The following is an 18,125-nucleotide window of genomic DNA, read 5'->3' as shown; positions in this document are numbered from 1 at the left end:
GCAAGTTACATATGTCAGAACAGTTCGGATACATATCGTTTATTTCTTGATGTTGTATAAAACAGGATGAATACATTTGTTTTCTTGATAAAGTCAATCTGCTGCATGCTGCATTAAAAGACTCGCATAAGTCATCACAATCCTCCATTATTTAGAAAAATGAATACTGATAATTCTGTACACTGATCCCATCTTACAGATACCAATACTAGAAACAATTATAGAAAGGCTTTTCTTAAATACAAAATGAGTTTTCAGATTTTTTGAGTTGCGGTGGTTCCAGTAGGACACTGGAAATGTCGTTATTTTATAAAAAAAATCAGAATTTTAATCTCAAAAATTCAGCTATAATTCCTCTAATTTTCAACTGTTTTTAATATAACGTAGCACAATTTTCCTCCAAACAAAGAAGTAATGTATTAAAATGTGAACTTGTTACTATTTTATTTTCAAAATGTTCATCTCTGTTTCACCGTTGTATTGTATCAAGAAATGTCATGCTTTCCCCTGAAATATCGACCTCTTTCCCAAAAAGTCGACTAATTCATCGAAATTTTGACCTGGTCCTTTACTATGAACACGCGGCTATGAAAAACACTTTGCCAATACATACATACCGTATCTTGTATGGTTTCCAAAGTAGACAAAATAAAACATGTTATGCAACATCGTTAAAACTGGAACATGTTGAATAATTACACTGTCTGGTGTTTATTCAATAAGTAAAGGATTAAGATCTTGCTGATGAATAGCGAAACGTCAGGTTCTTATTTGTGTATATCTGCTGTATCGCAGAGTTAGTCACATCTGATTAAGCTCGTGTTCACAGCTTCCGATGTTTGTATATCCAACATGCATGATTTAAAAGGCTTAGATTTGACGGAATGATAATCACTCGTATTTCTAAACAACTGTTTTAGTAGAAGGTCAAATATTGTAAGTAAATTGTTGTATTCGTTAATTTACTGTTTAATCTCATTCGCCTCTCACAGTCATCTGGTGGCCTGATTGTACTAAGAATGATCAATACAATTATCTTGATCTCGGTTCTGGTCTTTGGCTGGTAAGTAGTCTAAATATAACTTCGTCAGGTATGTTCTATTTGATGTTCTATTAACATAACTATATAATAATTACTACCGATAGCATCGATCCCCTGACTAGCGTAGAACTTGAGGCCGGTGTGCATGCATCGCATCACAAACAATTGATGAAGTAATGTAGACATGAGGTAGGTGTATTATACAGCAACAATTAAAGAGATAATACTGACCTCAAAACAAAGGAATCTGTCGCACCCTATCAACCCCCCTCCCTATGTCATCAATATGGAATTATCGGTAAATCACACGAACGTAGTAACGCCTACAATGAATTTATCAATTTTAAATTCGTAGTCACGTTTTAAAGACAGATAGAATGAGGTTGTCTCAGTGTTTGATCGTTGATTGTGAATTAGCTGAAAATATGATGAATGATGAACCAGATTAGTATCACATGATTGTAGGGAACTTCTCAACACATATTATACATGGTCTCCAGAGTTGGCCTGGGCTTAGGTGGATGTGATGTGGAAACTTTGATGTAATACATCTGTCACATGACACCTCAGTAATATATTAGTGACTAAACACCAACTGGAAAGGTTTAAGAATGCGATGGTTACTATACCAAATAAACAAGTCCGCTGTATTAATAGATAGTTAGCTACACAACCAATCAACAGGTTACAGAAATACACTGTTGAATAAACTCATAATGAGGTAGCAAGGTAGTAAATTGATAACATAACACCCCATAAAAGGTTAAAGTAATACGATGGTTTAAAAATAGATGTATAACAGGTTAAAGATGAACATTATAATTATTAAACACTCAGTGAACAGGTCTAATCAATACATAAGTTACTTAGCAGCCCTTAAACATGCCCACCTTTCCTTCTTCAAGCTCACACAAAGTATGTAATAGCAAAACTTTGCCTTAGAGCCACTTCTATAGACCTTACTTGTAGTTTAAATATGCCTTAGAATGCACCATTTTACGACTATTTTGGGGTTGCTGTTGTTAGGGTTATTATTGTTTTCATTTTTGATAGCGGTTCAAGCCTCTATCTTAATCAGTTCAGGGGAAGTTTAAACATATTTATTATTAACAAGAAGAACATTCCCTTGGTTGACCCCTAAACCACCCAACATAGTGTTCATCTACAATGAACCAAATGCGGACCCTCCTTTCCCCTTTATAAAATCATTCATTCTTCCCTGGCCCTTCCACGAAAGTTTAGCCTCATACGCTCACTCCTCCTTTGAAATCCTTCTCACGCCACTGTAATAAGCACACCATGGCTCAGCCAAAGAGAAGCAATTAAGCAAAACTTTAATTCAATCCAAAAACAACAACTATATAGGACATAAAGTGACGTCATCCGATAAACTAACTATAACTGTGATATATCAATAATTATATAAACGGAGTCAAATGTCGGTTATCATTCGATGGTTTCTGAACATAGATGTTGTAAATAGATAATACTGACATGCCGAGTCAGTAGATACAAGTAGACGTATTGAGTAAAACAAACACGGAATGATTGGATAAAAGTTGAATAAGGTGGATTATTGAGTGTAGTAAACAAATTTACTATATATGCGTTCATTGGATTAAGTAATGTTGTGAACACATATTACTAAGCATGCACAGAATGGACAAAACTAATATAGAAACAAATTTTTCAAAATGCGAAATCAGTGAATTAAAATGAAATAGTTATCATATATTACCAAATGTGCAATGAGTGGATTAAAGTGATGAATTTAAAAAAAAAACAAATATGACTTAATATACAATTGATGGATTATAGGGATGTAGTCAACAAATAGTACTAAACCTGAAATGGATGGATTAAAGGGATGTAGTCAACATGTTACTAATTATACTTTGGATGGATTGAAGTGATGTAGTCAACAAATAATACTAAACATACAATGGTTGGGTTAGAGGGATGTAGTGAACATATATATTTATAAACATATACTTAGTGGTTTCAAGAGATGTAGTCAACATATTTCTAAACATGCACACCGTGGATTAAAGGGATGTAGTCAACAAATATTAATAAACCTGTAATGGATAGATTAAAGGGATGTAGCAAACAAATATTACTTAACATACAATGGATGGATTAAAGGGATGCACTGAACAAATATTTCAAACGTTCTATTCAATATATAAAATTGCTGTTGTTCATCGAAAACTAAAAAATAACAACTTAACTCTGCAATCGATATGCTAAAATTAACTCGACCAACTTTAACATTGAATGATGTACATTGAAGTGATGTGGTAAGCATTCATTGCTAAATATTGAATGAGAGGATTTGATTTGATATAACTAGTTAACATGATTATTCACTGTGTTGTCAACAGTACAATGTGGTGGGTGCTTGGTCTGTTCCTTTTCTCTTTGCTCAAGTTCAGGATCAGTGAATTTCTAACAAAGTAACAATATATTACAGAATATATGCCGTACCATGTGTAAGTTGTATAACGTAAGGTCTAAATATCGACATGATGTTACAAATGCATACAGCGACGAGTAAATAGGAGAGGTCAGGTTCGAAGCGGGACTGGGGTCTCGTGGAGTGTATAGTCCCAGTACTGGGTCATTTTGGGTGTCGCTCTGGAAATTTGGAGTTGGCAAGGGGAAATATGGTATTTGGACAGAGCAAACACGAAGGCAAGGAACGAAGACTGACTTTAGATACTGTACTAGTAAGGATTCAGTGTGTGGAACAGAGGAATTAGTGCATGAGTTTGGTCCAGTTAGGTCATCTAAAGATTTGGCAATTGGATGTAGCATACGGCTTTAACTAATCATTACATGATATAAGTCTGGATGAAGTTCCAATGTAGTAAACGCAGGTTACAAACCGTTGAATGGGTATAGTATAAAGTGTAGTAACATTCACCGTGGTAACGTGATGAAGTATTATCATACTAATATTACATACCTAACAGTGAGAGGTTCAGAGTCATGTCAAAGACAAATAAAACTAAGCAATCATTCAAATACTGGTTAAAATGGCAAAGTGAACACAAATTTCTCATCATCCAATGAGTAGGGTAAAGTGATAGTAATCAAGTATATATCTATAACAATCCAATCAAGCACTCGGTAACTAAAGGTACATTAATAAGAAAGAAACACAAAACACATTGGTACATATATGTACCTATCTAATGAGCAACTGAAATGTCATATTAATGCAGACATGTCATGTTAATGAGTTCCCTACTAAATATACTGCATATAATTGATGGTAATAATTATATATTGTTAATGATGACTTCCACTCCTATACATCCAAATATCTGAAAGTTATGATTATCCACCCACACCCCCCCCCCCCCCCCGCACTCCACAACGAAAACATGTAAAATGATCAGGCCTTAATTAAATCCACGCATACTGATTGAATAGGTTTTAATGTTTTAGAGGAGAAAAGCAGTAACTTATTAGTAAACATTATTCCGTTATATTATAATTCCACTCTTATACATCCACATATTTAATTATTATGAACTTTAAAAAAAAATATATGAACATTATTATTACCCCCGCCTCTAACAATAAAATAAAACAATAATAATGTAAAATGACTATGCCTAATACCCAAGCATTCTGTTTGCATGGTTTTTATTCTTCTTTGTCCTGTAGAAGCGTAGATCCTGGTAGATGAATTACGCAAGTACATGTTCCTGAAGACACCCTGTTCTGACCCCGCTGGAGTTATTATACACCACTCAGTTCATCGAAAAATGCTTGCCCGAGGTTTACACAAAACAAGTTGGGAGTGTACTGGGAAACTTCAAGGGGAATTCGGGTCTCTATATATCATTGTAACGTTGTTACAACATTGGCCATCGTTCTCTTTAAATAGTTTACTTTGTTTTCATCACTTTCGCTCTTTTCAAATACTATATGTGTCGATATTTGTTTACATTTATTACTTAGGGGACTGTTAGTTATGTAGTTAAGTTTAAATCATTATACTTGTTTTTAACTCACTCGATTTTATGCTGAGTTTTTCAAATTGATTTATTCTGTTAAGCATTTTTTTTTCTTGTATCACTTCATGGATATGTCTTCTGCCAATATAAAGAAGGAACCATGTATGTCAGAATGCAGAATGACCTGCTTATCAATAAGTTATCCCCGAAAGAATAAAAAAATATTTGAAAAAAAAAAACATTTTCATCAAATTGTACTTGATAGAGTAATTACAAAGAAAATGGAATATTGATGAGTTTAGTTGGCTCAGTTTTGAGATTTCACATTGTGACATAGGTATAGTTTGAAAGAAGGTTACGCAACACTGTAAATAAAGTTAAGGTACGTGGTAGTATTAGAAAGACGGTGCTTTCACGTTTCCAAGGTGTAACTGTGGGTGTCACATAAGAACAAACACCACCCACCATAAAACCAGGAATCTTGAAAGAAAGAACACTGATCCAACAGTATTTATGGAGTTTACCTCCGTGGTAGATAATTTAGAGGTACATATATTGTCATGGTAAATATAGTAATTATATAGCGAGAATCGATGCATGATTGGTTATGGATGATGGAGTTACTGCATATGGTGGAGAGGATATGGATATTTAATTACGTCATCAAATGTCCACACTGACGCATGAAGTATGTTATAATTTAAAGCAAATAAAATAACTAAACTTGACGCAAAATTTGGATACAAAATTGTAGAAAAGATGAATAGTGACATATGGATATCAGAGAATGTAAATGGTGAGATATGTATTTTTGTATTATCCAAAAAAAAACAATTAAGTCAGTTTCTGTACAATTATGGATTTAATAATAAATGATATGGAGTATCCATTTCTTAAATTTGCTAATCGTGATATCATTTCCAAGAAGGACGTATTAATGAGCGTTGTTAAAGTCTCATTACTTGTTTGCCAAAGTTAAACTTCGACCTTTCCAGCTTACTGCACTAAAAGCCCAGAGAAAATGAAACCGTTATAAGCATTTTTTCATATCAATAGAAATTAGTTTCGTTGAGCTATATGTCGTTACAAATTTGGGCTGATTAAAATTCGCCGTATTTGCAAGCCCCGCCCACCAGATCATGCGCCAATCGAATCTCTCTGTTTTGTTTACGAACGTTAGGCCTAGTGTAATGAACATGCTGACATGGGGAGTCGCAGCATTTTTACGGTATATCGTTCGCGCCATAAGGGTAACAACATAGAAAGAAATTTTGGTAGATGTTTAGTACTTAGTTTAAAACTGTTTGATAATAATCATATAAGAAGTAAAAGATGAGGGGACCATAATATTTTCAGAAATTCTCGCAATATAAAATTGAAGTCGACCCCCTATGTTGACACTGTACGTTTGAAGTGATTGTACGTTCTGGAGATTTCAATATTAGGTGGTCAAATACCCACGGTTTATGTAATATATTCTCTAGAAACAGGCATTTTCTTTTGAAATTTACATTATTATTGGTCTTTTTACAATTTTGGGAATTATCAGTGAGAGGACATGAAGTCAGGGGACAATTCCGAGGATAGTCAATGAAATCTAAGGATGTCTTTTCACCTTAGTATAAGATAATAGGTGAAGTGTCACACAAACATTCCCAGAGAGTCATTTGTTTATCTAAAAACTTGAATTCAGTAAAAATCAGTTTATGTAGTCCGTCCACTTTTCCAGCTTCTGAAAACGATCTTACACTTGATATTGTATCAAGAAGTACGGAGTAGTCTTGATGCACTTGTTTGTGATTGCTTTTTTTTTTCAAGAGCTCTGTTATCCGAGCTAGTGTTTTATTTGCCATCATAACAACATTCCTATTGGGTTTTGATTCATGTCTTAGGTATACCTATGGGGGAAGTAGTATCCTGTATACGTGTTATGTTCAAGTATTAGCATTTCATGAGAGCTAATTTAACTACATTTCTGTGAATCCATTTTCAATATTTGGATTTTGATCACCAGTCCAACATCCACAACTTACGAGAGGCTTACATCATTGGCTGTAGATCCCTAGATGCAGGTTAGTAGGCAGCTTTCAGAGGTACACTAAATGTTTCAACTTTATTATATTAATCAGAATATTCTTTAGAACAGAATATTTGAAATAAAGCAAAAAAGAACCCAACGTGCACACAGCTCAATATTGAGATGAATTCTTATTTGTGGTCTACCAATATTGCTTTGAACAAAATTCTATACAACTACAGAAATTATTCATTTTGCCCATAGGATAGCTTATTAATAAATAAGACTGTATGACTCAAGGACTTGGAGCTGTTTTACGAGGTATTGCATTTAAAATGTCATGTTTACCTTGAAATAGCTAATGAGAGGATCATGTAAATTTGGATTCAGTTCCTATGAAGTTTTCATATATATACATACTGTGGCTTACTTGATCATTGGTTGTATAAATGTCAAAAGAGAGATGCCATAGCAGTTTTCTAATTAAGAATTTTTTGATTATTTCTGTCATAATAATGAAAGAGAAAGAAATTATTTGATGAGAATGAAACTGATGAGTTTTTACATTCGAGGTAGGTGACATGTATTGGTCTGGTATATATGCTGTAGTGCTGTGGTCTTGTTCACGATGCAAATGAGACTCATACGGCAACTTATAACAGTGTTCAAAATGACTGTCTGGAAACAGAAGCATTGGGCAGGGTGTGTTTTCATGTCCCACAGGTAGTGCACATAGTACCTACCATTTTCTAACACAGAACAGTTTGCGTCCTACAAAGTTGCAATAATGTTTCATGCTCTTTCTTCTGATTATTGTAAGTTTTTAACCTTATTACCATGATGTTCATTCATGGTGATATTTTGGTGGAAGAGGTGGATTATGTTTTCAGATTGCCTATTGTACCTTTAATGTGTGGAGTTTATATATAAGATCAATAGAACTGTCTAGCGATGTGGTTACTTGAACTCCAAAAGCAGCTTGAGATATCCTTGCTGATGATTGGATACAGTCATAACAGCTAACTGTTGTTAATTACGTTTAAAACTCTGTCAGAGGAGAATAGTTAAAAGGTCAAGTGGTTTATAAGAAATCAAATGCAGGGCATTGGATCCTTGAGCTTGATTTGAATATATTCTGTTTGAGGGATCAAGTATCTGAATTGGTGTCGCAATTTCCCCAGAATTCCAACATTGCGGACAATGGTCGTGTCAGCTATCTGAAAGTCAAGGCTGGGTCATTTAAAAAAAAAAATCCTAGCATCTGGAAGGAATGAGTCGAAGGTTTTTCGTCAAAGAAGTAGATATTTGGTGAGTTCAATTTGTGGAGGAAAAATGTCACGTTTTGTAGAGATGCCATTAATTGCAAATCACTAACATTTCAACATTGTCAATAGGGGTCTAAGTGAAGTGAATAAGCAATTTTGTGATACAACATTTTCTGTTACCCTTATGGGTACAACATCTTTCTTTCGATTGCGACAGCTTTTCTCTATTAACCCATCTGGTCAGAGTGCATGTAGAATAACAAAATTGAATCTACTTTGGATTTTTTTTTTCCTAAATTCATCATCAAGTCAGGTATTGGGACTTTAACATAAAGTTTATTTTGATCTTTTTTATGTTTTGTGCATATTTATACTTAAAATTAAGAAGTGCAAATGTTGTGAGGGGTTTATCGGAACCTCAACGCTTCTGTAACATAGACGTTATTTGCTGCGTAGAAACATTTAACAGCAATTAATACAAATATTACTATGTGATTTCATGTGATTTGTATTATAGCCTTTCCTGTAAATTTCAATTACCTTTGGCTTTAAATGGTTTCCTAGAACCGCTTGTTAGGATAGTATATGATCGGCTGTCATATTTAGAGATAGCTAAATTAAGTATCATGGTACTCTGATTGGTGGAAAGTGAACATGTGATGGTTTTATATACAAACTTTATTCCACCAACGACGGTGTTTCATTGTACGTCAAACGTTTAATAACAGTAAAGTAAATCATCTGTGAAGTTGTTATTAATTTTATTAACACTATATTGACACTATATCTTGAGGGAGCTTTTAATGCATTCTTCGGTAAGGGATGTTATATCTATTAATTAGTCATGAATTATGATTCACTCTTATGACGTAGCTGACAATATATATATATATATATATATATATATATATATATATATATATATATATAAATATATATATATATATATATATGTATATATATATATATATATATATATATATTTATATATATATATATATATATATATATATATATATATATATATATATTTACATATATATATATATATATATATTTACATATATATATATTTCTGCTTGTCAAAGATTGGCGATTTGTCTCAGGTAAGCAAGCGTTGATATTGCAGTAATGAAGTCTACCAATAAACACTTGCCGTTTCAAAAATAATTGATAATCTTCACCGTAGCGTAATCTTTTCATGCGACACCAGGGAAGGAAGTATAGGTCTTAAAAGACGGGAGATTGAACAGGGCAACAAGGAGGGCTGGGAGATCTTGGAATTCGGAGTCTACGCCTACACCGGGTGAATTGGCAGGCCTCCTTAAAAATAAATGTGATACACCATTGTAAACAGCTGATCTGGCACTGTGCCACACCTTGCTAACGCGTCCAAGTAAAATAAAAGTGGGGGACATGCAGGAAATGTGTGACATGGGCGGCTCCAGAGGGCGTCAAGCAAAGGCTAGGACCGCCAGGGATAAGCCTCATCTAGCTGAAATACATCTATTAAACAGTTGGCTGTCGACTATTGAACACACCTAATCTTTGTTTAAATCACTGGCCCCATATTTCATGTTCCTTGATTAGTCAAATGACACCTGATAATTTCTTGAGACTAATTCTTAAATTAAAAAAAAATGATATGCTTACAAGAATACGACAAAGTTTCATATCAAATTCATTCGCTTTAATTTCATTCTCTTCATGACTTTTCCACTTGTTTCAACTTTTATACCATGTTTGCATTAACTTGGCACTTAAAAATCACAAATTATCAAAGGGTGGATCTCATACATTTAAATTGCAATTGAAATGTGCAAAATGTTCATGCTTGGTATTAAAATAAAATGCCCACATATATCAATGTGGCATTGTCTAATTTTCTGGCTACTTAGAGAGAGGTGCAAAAGGATACATTGTTGTTGACTTCCTGTAAATTAACATTTGACATTTGGTAAAAGAAAAAGTACGACACTCTCTACAACCGGCCAGAATTCATGAATTTCAACCAGAAATTAAAATCAGATTCCCTGCCTTATGGAAAGTAACTTTCACCTCTAATATGTAGTTTGTAACTTGTTACTATTGTTGATCAACAAGGGTGTTACCTGGGTAATCAGATTTACTCAGCCAATGGAATAATTGAAGGCTGATAAGAGAAAAATTCCTTTTAGAGTAATAGACAGGACAGTACAAATTCCTCTCAGTTAAAATAGTGACAACTCTGACACCAGTCTCAAAATTCATAAGAGACCTTGATGGAGTACTGAAGTTAACCTTTAACCACTCAGCCACATGCTACTGACAGAATGAACCACAAACCAATAATTTCAAATTTGTATTGTAATGTTTTCAGAATTTGTGTTTCCTTCAATAATATGTAATCAATATGAACCAATCAATTAAAAGATGATGGCTTTTTTATAGTTCCTCTTGAACCCAGAATTAAAAAAAAAATCCTGTGAAACAGAACTTCTCTTGAGAACACGCATATGAAGAGTGCCAGAAGACTAAACTTGCCTGAATTGACACAATTTTTGCACAACATGTACTGCCATGTATGCTCTTAAACATGAAAGCTACAAAAACCAAACCCTGATTGATAACATATCAAAACAAATGTTCTACTGCAGTTTGGCACTTTTCCTGAAAGAGAACATTCTCACGGATTGATATAGACTCTAATATGAGTATGCCATCCTAAGAGCACTGCTGTCTGTAAAGGAAAATAAATATGGGATGCCAAAAGGGAAAGTATGGGTTCTTAAATAAATGGATTTCCACTCCACTACATAAATTTGCCAACCATTTCGGGACTGACCTATTTAATAGAAATATCAAAATACAAAATGGCAAATATGGAATAAGTAAAATCATCATGATAAGAAAGATGATATCGATCTGCTTCTTCAAATTCATCTGCTGATATTTGTGATGCAATTTAAGGATTTTTTCAAGGCTCCGAGGGTTGATCTAACATTTTGATTTCTGCTCTGTGAATTATCTGATAAATTTCAAATTTAATTTCTGATTAGAGGTGCATAGGGAAATTACGCACTGTGCATGCCATTGATTTGAAGAAGAGATCAATATCATCTTCCTTAGTCAGAAGTTGCCTTTTCTCTTTAAAATATTCGAGGATGAAAGAATCTGTCTCCAGATTATGTTCCTTCCTTTTACGGGTAGGCACCTTGGGAGATGGAATGCAGTGAGAGTGGATTGGTGAAGAACTCCCACATGCTTTCTCTAATGCCATATCCAGTTCTTCGGACGCAGATTGAGTATCTGATGGAAGATGATCCACAGCTCTGATTTCCTCCAAGTTACCACACCTTCTAAATGTAAATTAAAAAAAAGAAAAAAACATAAAATAAAATAAAATAAAACATATTCAATGACAATCATCCTAAGAAAATCAAAGGGATTATGAAAAGCAAAACAGTACAGTATAATTGTGCCAAGTACCATCCAAACTACCAACCTACAGTTCTTTTATTATTTTTGTCAACAAGCAAATTTCAACTAAACTCTGGTTTTACCCAATTCCATAGAACTTGAAACACCACAGGAAATGTTGCTATTAACAACCAAGGTTTTTGCAAGGAAATATGAAGGTGTTAACATATAACCTTAACAAGAACTTTAATTTAAGTTTTTCAAGCTGAGTCTACTAACTACTTTGCAGATTTCCATGAATCAAATACAAAATGAGAGCTACAAACACTTGTTTACAAAGATAATATAGATTCATTAAGTCAGGAATAATCATTATTACTCTTCTCTTTGATAATGCATAGCAATGACTTACTGTCGTTGTTTAAGGAAAGGCAATAAGAACTGCAGGACATCAGCGTATCGGTATTTTTTTTTTCATTTTCCTGTATTCGTCCCCAGACTTTTGGCCCTTCATCTTTTTATTATAGTTATTAAAGGCATCTCTTAGGTTCATCCACCTTTTCTGCGCTACCTCCCCTATTTGAAAAGAATAAATAGATATTTTACTTGAAAGTAACATAATTAGAACAATGAATTTCTGTATTTTTGTCTTTCCATTGGTAGGTTTTTGGCTCGAGGAGACTCGTGCAAGTCGTTTGCATATAGTAACAGGGTTAGAAAATCCACCATAGTTGGCATGGTTCCGGAAACGTGCGAAATACTCTGGAGAAAGTTTCAACCACTGTAAAAGCCCGTTCCAAAGAGAAAGGATTGGGAGACAGCAGCAGAAGGATTCCTTAATAGATGGCAATTCCCAAACTGCATTAGTGCAATTACTGGTAAGCATGTGGTTATCCAGGCACCACCAAATTCAGGATCTGTATTTTTTAACTACAATTACACTTTTTCTGTAGTTCTCATGGCTATAGTAGACCACATGTACTGTTTTATTATAATCGATGTTGGTGCTTTTGGGTCATGTAGTGTGGAGGGATTTTTGCCAGGCGCCAAATAGGACGGCAAATGGACAGCAATGAGCTGAATATACCTCCATGCCAACAGCTCCCTGGAGCTCCTGAAATAGGAAAGTTACCTTTTGTTGCTGTGGGTGATGTTGCCTTCCCATTAAAAATTAATTTAATGAGGCATTATCCTGGACAACAGCTATGTGAAGGGAATATAATTTACAATTATCGCCTCTCACGGGCCAGGAGGGTCGTGGAGAATGCCTTCGGAATCCTTACAGCCCGTTGGAGGATCTACCAGAGGAGGAATCAGCTGCAACCACAGAATGTGGATAAAATTATAAACGCAACCTGTGCGTTGCACAACTTTCTACAGAAAACGTCAAAGACCGCTGTTATGTAACCCACTTATTCACCTACCCTATTACGTAATATAAGTTACCATTAAAGTCTCCGAGTCTTCCAATTGTTACGATCCCAGATGTGCTCACGCGCTCTGCATAACTGGAACTCGCCAACAAAGTGTTTCTGCGGACTTCATGAATATTCATAACTTACTGGAACATTCCTTTACACTCCGGGTAAAAAAGAAGCCCGATTGAGCGCCCTCTCCATTTTCTCCGTTCGTTCCGTTCAGAGGTTGTCGCCACACCTCTGATGGTTCCTTGGCTTGATTACTGTGTCCATTTTAAACACAGTACATATTTAACTCTATACTTTTGTCGGAATTCCGATCTACTACACTCTAATGGAATCTCGTCGCTCTACCTGAACTGTATCTACATCCAGCCGAACTACTTCTAAAGCAAACCTGGACACTATCCGCCTAGCACTAAGGTAACTCAAGAAATAAGCAGAAACTCTCCCCTCGGCTCTCCAAGTCCAGAAAGACGTTAATTGAAGTAAAAAACTATAGTTATGTATTATGTTCGTATTTATACTTTGTTCTGTCATGTAAATAGCTTATTAAATGCTTTAAACTTACTTTCATCCTCGTGTTCTCCTTTTTATGTCACGTGATCTGTTATCCACATTAAGTCTGAGAACGGTCACGTTACACGGCACAGATTACACAAACAAATGAGACTGTAAATGCTCAAGAGAGTGCAATCAGTTTGCAAGACATGCAAATGAAAGGTTGCCATGCTAGCCATGAGGCTAATAAATAATACAAGAAAGAAGTTTCAGCATTATTTTAATTCAGAAGCTGGTTCTGTATCATGGCAGAGGACATCATGCTTTGGCAACGTTTAGTACAAGTACTGTTGAAATTGTGTTATTTTCACTGTCATATATCACCATTTACAAAGTTTACTTTATCCTTGGCTTTATTAAAGGAAGGTGTGGTGAGGTGGTGTAGACAAGTTTATCTTTCTTTTCTTTCTCTTTTCTTGAGTTACACTAGATTTCAATTCTGTCAATAGATATTAAACTGATTACACATTTTGGATGCTTACTCATTCTTTCCTCTGTCCTACTCAAAGAATAACACTGGCGAGAACATGTAGGCCTATTTGAATATAACACTCTCCAAGCGCTGAGTCGACCGAGCATAGACTTCCCTGTTTTATGCGTCCTGCACTGCCAGCCTAGCCTGTTGGAATTGGCTGCACAAAATATTACCTGACATAAAACAACAGAAAGGGCTAGGGGCCTAGGCCTATTTCTAGTGTATTATGCAATACGCCTACTGCTAGTCTAGTAGTAGCATGGACACTGCGAAGTTCTGACATCTAAGCCTTAAAACACCCCCAAAACTATAACTATAACTTCCTTTTATTGACAAATATGTGAGTACATACTGTACTGCATACGGGTCATTTTGGAGAGAAAATAACTGTAAGCTTCGTTATTTACGTAAAATTGGCTCTTGCCTGTAGGTTGTCATGGTAAAAATGTGTATTTCTTAGGGGTAGAATATACAGTTGAAACATGTACTGAGAGCCACTTCCACGAAAAGCTACCAACTTCACTTCGAGTCTGACTCGGCTAGTCCTAGGCAGAGTAATTTGGAAAACAAATTTTCACAGATCCCTCAATAAAACAGTGACTTTGCCTACCATAACCACAAGCTTAGAATAATTACTTCATGAAAGGTTGCGATTGATGTCGAATTTTAGTATCGTTCTCCGCTTGAGAGCAGCAGCAAACATATGCAATGTTGTTGGTCGGCCCGAGGATGAAGGTCAACATGTATATAGGCCTAGTATTAATATAATACTAATAGCATAGCTGTCGCAATACAATAAAGCCTATTCCTAGGTATAAGTCGCACTTTAAGGACATTAATATTAAAGGTCAAGTGACACGTAACAGATTTCCTTCAAACTTACACAAATTGAAAAGCTACATATAAAAACCCTATATTCCAAATTTGGAGTTCCACAATTGTTTCTTTGCTGTTTTAATTAAGTTAATAACCAAGCTAATTCCGAAAGATAATGACGTCACGGGGGAACCGCCAAGTTACCAAAACTAAGTATGCCTAATATGCTAACCGAGATCAAAGCCGTAAACAAAACGTCACGAAAAGTAAACAAAATATCAGATGAGAATGGGTGCACAGCAGTACAAGAAAGTTTCGTGTTCGTCAACACTGTATACAGCGATAGCTTAGTACCAGTGCACTCAGCCAGCCTAGCTGCCTATAAGTAAAGATTGGCTTGGACCTTCGAGCGAATCTTATGTGTGCAGTGCGCCCTTCACCAGTTAAAGTTTCGATTCCTATCTCCTATCCGCGCAACTTGGACTTGGAACACCAGCAGCTCGCCGTCTACAAGACAATGCCGTTCCTTCTCTATTTGGAGAAAGTATCTTCAAATCTCGAGGAGATATAGAAACAAGTAGACCAGTAGTTGCGAAGCTGGATCGGAAAAGAGTAAGTGTATTTTCTGGCCTAGGCCTACTACAACAATGACTAACTTGGTATTATTACTATCTTACAGTAGCCTAATTCTTATAATTTCGTTCAGTTAGTTAGGCCCTAAATTAGGTACGGCGACGATGGAGTTAGGCGTAGGCTAGGGCTATATTAACTTTCATTTGTGGTACATCATGAAAAATCCAGAATAACAAGTATAAGATGTTTACATGTCATTTTGCCCAATATTATAATGTGCTCCCACCTATCTTTATACTCAAGAGTCATAGCGCATATGTTTCACAGTAAATGACATCCTTATATTTTGCCATTTTTGTTGGTAGGGCTGCAATTTTTGTTACAAGAGAAAACGCTTGTGACAGGTACTTTCAAACATATCAAACTGCTTTCTTAAATGAACTTTCATAACTTCCTTTTTATTTTCTTTCCCAATTTTCAATACTTAGATTAATCTAGAAGCTGTGTCCCAACCAACTGCAGTGAAAATAAAGACAGGATTCTGCAGAATGTACATCTCCATCTAAAGGTAGCATGATCTTATAGACATGTGCATGATATTACCGAAAAACAGTTGGGAAATGGGGGAGGGGAGGGTGGTGACAGGCATTAAAGATTTAAGTAGTCAGTTTTGAACGGGAAACAAGGAATCTCCACCAGTAAAACATTGAGGCATGTATATGGGGGGGGGGCAAGCTACCAGACAAAAAGGAGGCAGGGGGTTGGGTGGAGAAAATGTGGTAGAGAAGTGTAAGCTAGGGTAATACAAGGAAGAATGGAAAACTTTCATACATCTGTAGAGTATTCTATAGCAGAAGTGAGTACAGGGGCCAAAATTTTAGAAACAGTACTCGTTGAAAGCAAAATAGCAATTAAAACTGCACATCGGGCAGGCTGACTAGGGCATAATATACATTGTATTTTATTCATCATATTCGCCTGCCTGACGAGAGTGGTTGAAGAGGCTATACCTGATGGCTTCACAGGAAAATATAATGGCTACAGCTATAGTTACTGAGAGAAGGGAGATTACATTGTAGTTATACTATATGAAACCAAGCTGAAGTCATTTGCAATGCTCATTGTGTGAGTGGCCCATATTTTTGCAGCCACATAAAGCAGGAGGATATGCTCTCCTTCAGAAAAGATAAGTGAACCATCTAGGCAGCTGACCCCTGTCCAAGAGCAGCCTACTGTATGTGTGGTATAATAAGCGTGTATTCTAATTTTCAGTGAATGTAACACATGTAGAAGTTCAGTGTTCACTGGTCCCCCTATCACCATTGAAGTTGCTGACTGGACCAACAGAGACAAGAACACCATCAAAGCAACCAGGGCCATCTCACAGTGGCGATGATGGTCCGTCTGCTGCTGTGGCATCCACATCAGGATACAACGAAAAACCGCCAGGTAGTCCGGACTACACTCCATCAGTTAACTCATCTGAACATGACAAAGATGACCCTTCAAGGTAATTTTCAAGATTGATAGTAGATTAGTCTGGAAAATCAATTGGTGCCATAACTTTCTGGAAAGAGGATCATTATTAATTTTGACACCAACACTGTGGGGCAGTCTGGAATGTGTGGTGAGGCCATCAGTCTTTACTTCAGTTAGCATATACATACTGTATCTGGTAGAGTTGTCACAGCTGTATGTGAACAAGAAATAAAGGCACAAACAAGTCGTTGGATTTTACAGAGTATATTATATCTTCACTTGGCTGGATATCTGCTACTGAATACAAATGGTGAAGGTTGCATCTTATACACTCTTTTACCATGGATTACAAGGGAATGGGACAGGATGTTACTCTGTCCACATGTTTACTTTACTACATAAACAGTGGTTAAGCTACTGAGACAATGACCACACATCCTGCTGAAGATTACATAATCCATAATATTAGGTGCACAAACAGGTGTAGGGTTTTTGTTGTAATCAGTAAAAAATATATTGGAATTGTTCAGGCACAAGTTGTCAGGTGAAACCTGACTCATGTATCCACACCAATTGAGGTGTACTCAGCTGTCGCCTTAGTTGGGCATCCAAAGACTTGACCGACAACTGTGTCATGCCTATTGACCGAAATGGAGTGATTGGAATGCCTCTATCTAAATGGTATGCTTTTATGAACTATTATTATATTATTCTTCATATCTTTACTTTTCTACAGATTATGTATGGGAACTTCTTGACTGCTTGCAACAACTTCTGCAGAAGTGGAACTCTGGGAGAGGAGTGTCCTGTTCCTGTCAGAAAAGAGCCTCCACCCCTTGCAAGCTCCTATGTTCATCCGAACAATGAGGATGCCATAAAACAACACCGAAGCAGATTTCAAAAGCTTTGCTGAAGTACTGTAGTTGATGGCCTCCCAAGTTCTAATTTTGTTTCATTGTAGTGGGGAGCAATCGACTCTGTGAATCGTCTGTTCACATGGTGTATGGCACAGCTGCAGAACAGTATTAATTAACAGGTCGCTACCAGCCTTTAGGGAAGTTGCTAAAGTTTTACATTCAAGTTTTACTTACATCTGGTTTCCATTGTAACTA

General features: G+C 35.8%; 1 protein-coding gene across 20 annotated transcripts in view; it reads left to right on the top strand.

Moving 5' to 3' along the window:
- LOC139982656 (uncharacterized) overlaps positions 1-18,125 on the top strand; it is a 333,630-nt gene that overhangs the window by 66,097 nt on the left and 249,408 nt on the right. The window lies entirely within an intron of this gene.

The sequence above is a fragment of the Apostichopus japonicus genome, chromosome 16 (genome assembly GCF_037975245.1).
Source record: "Apostichopus japonicus isolate 1M-3 chromosome 16, ASM3797524v1, whole genome shotgun sequence".
Classification (NCBI taxonomy): Eukaryota; Metazoa; Echinodermata; class Holothuroidea; order Aspidochirotida; family Stichopodidae; genus Apostichopus; species Apostichopus japonicus.
Note: the sequence above shows the minus strand (reverse complement) of the source record. Positions and strands in the feature narration are given on the sequence as shown.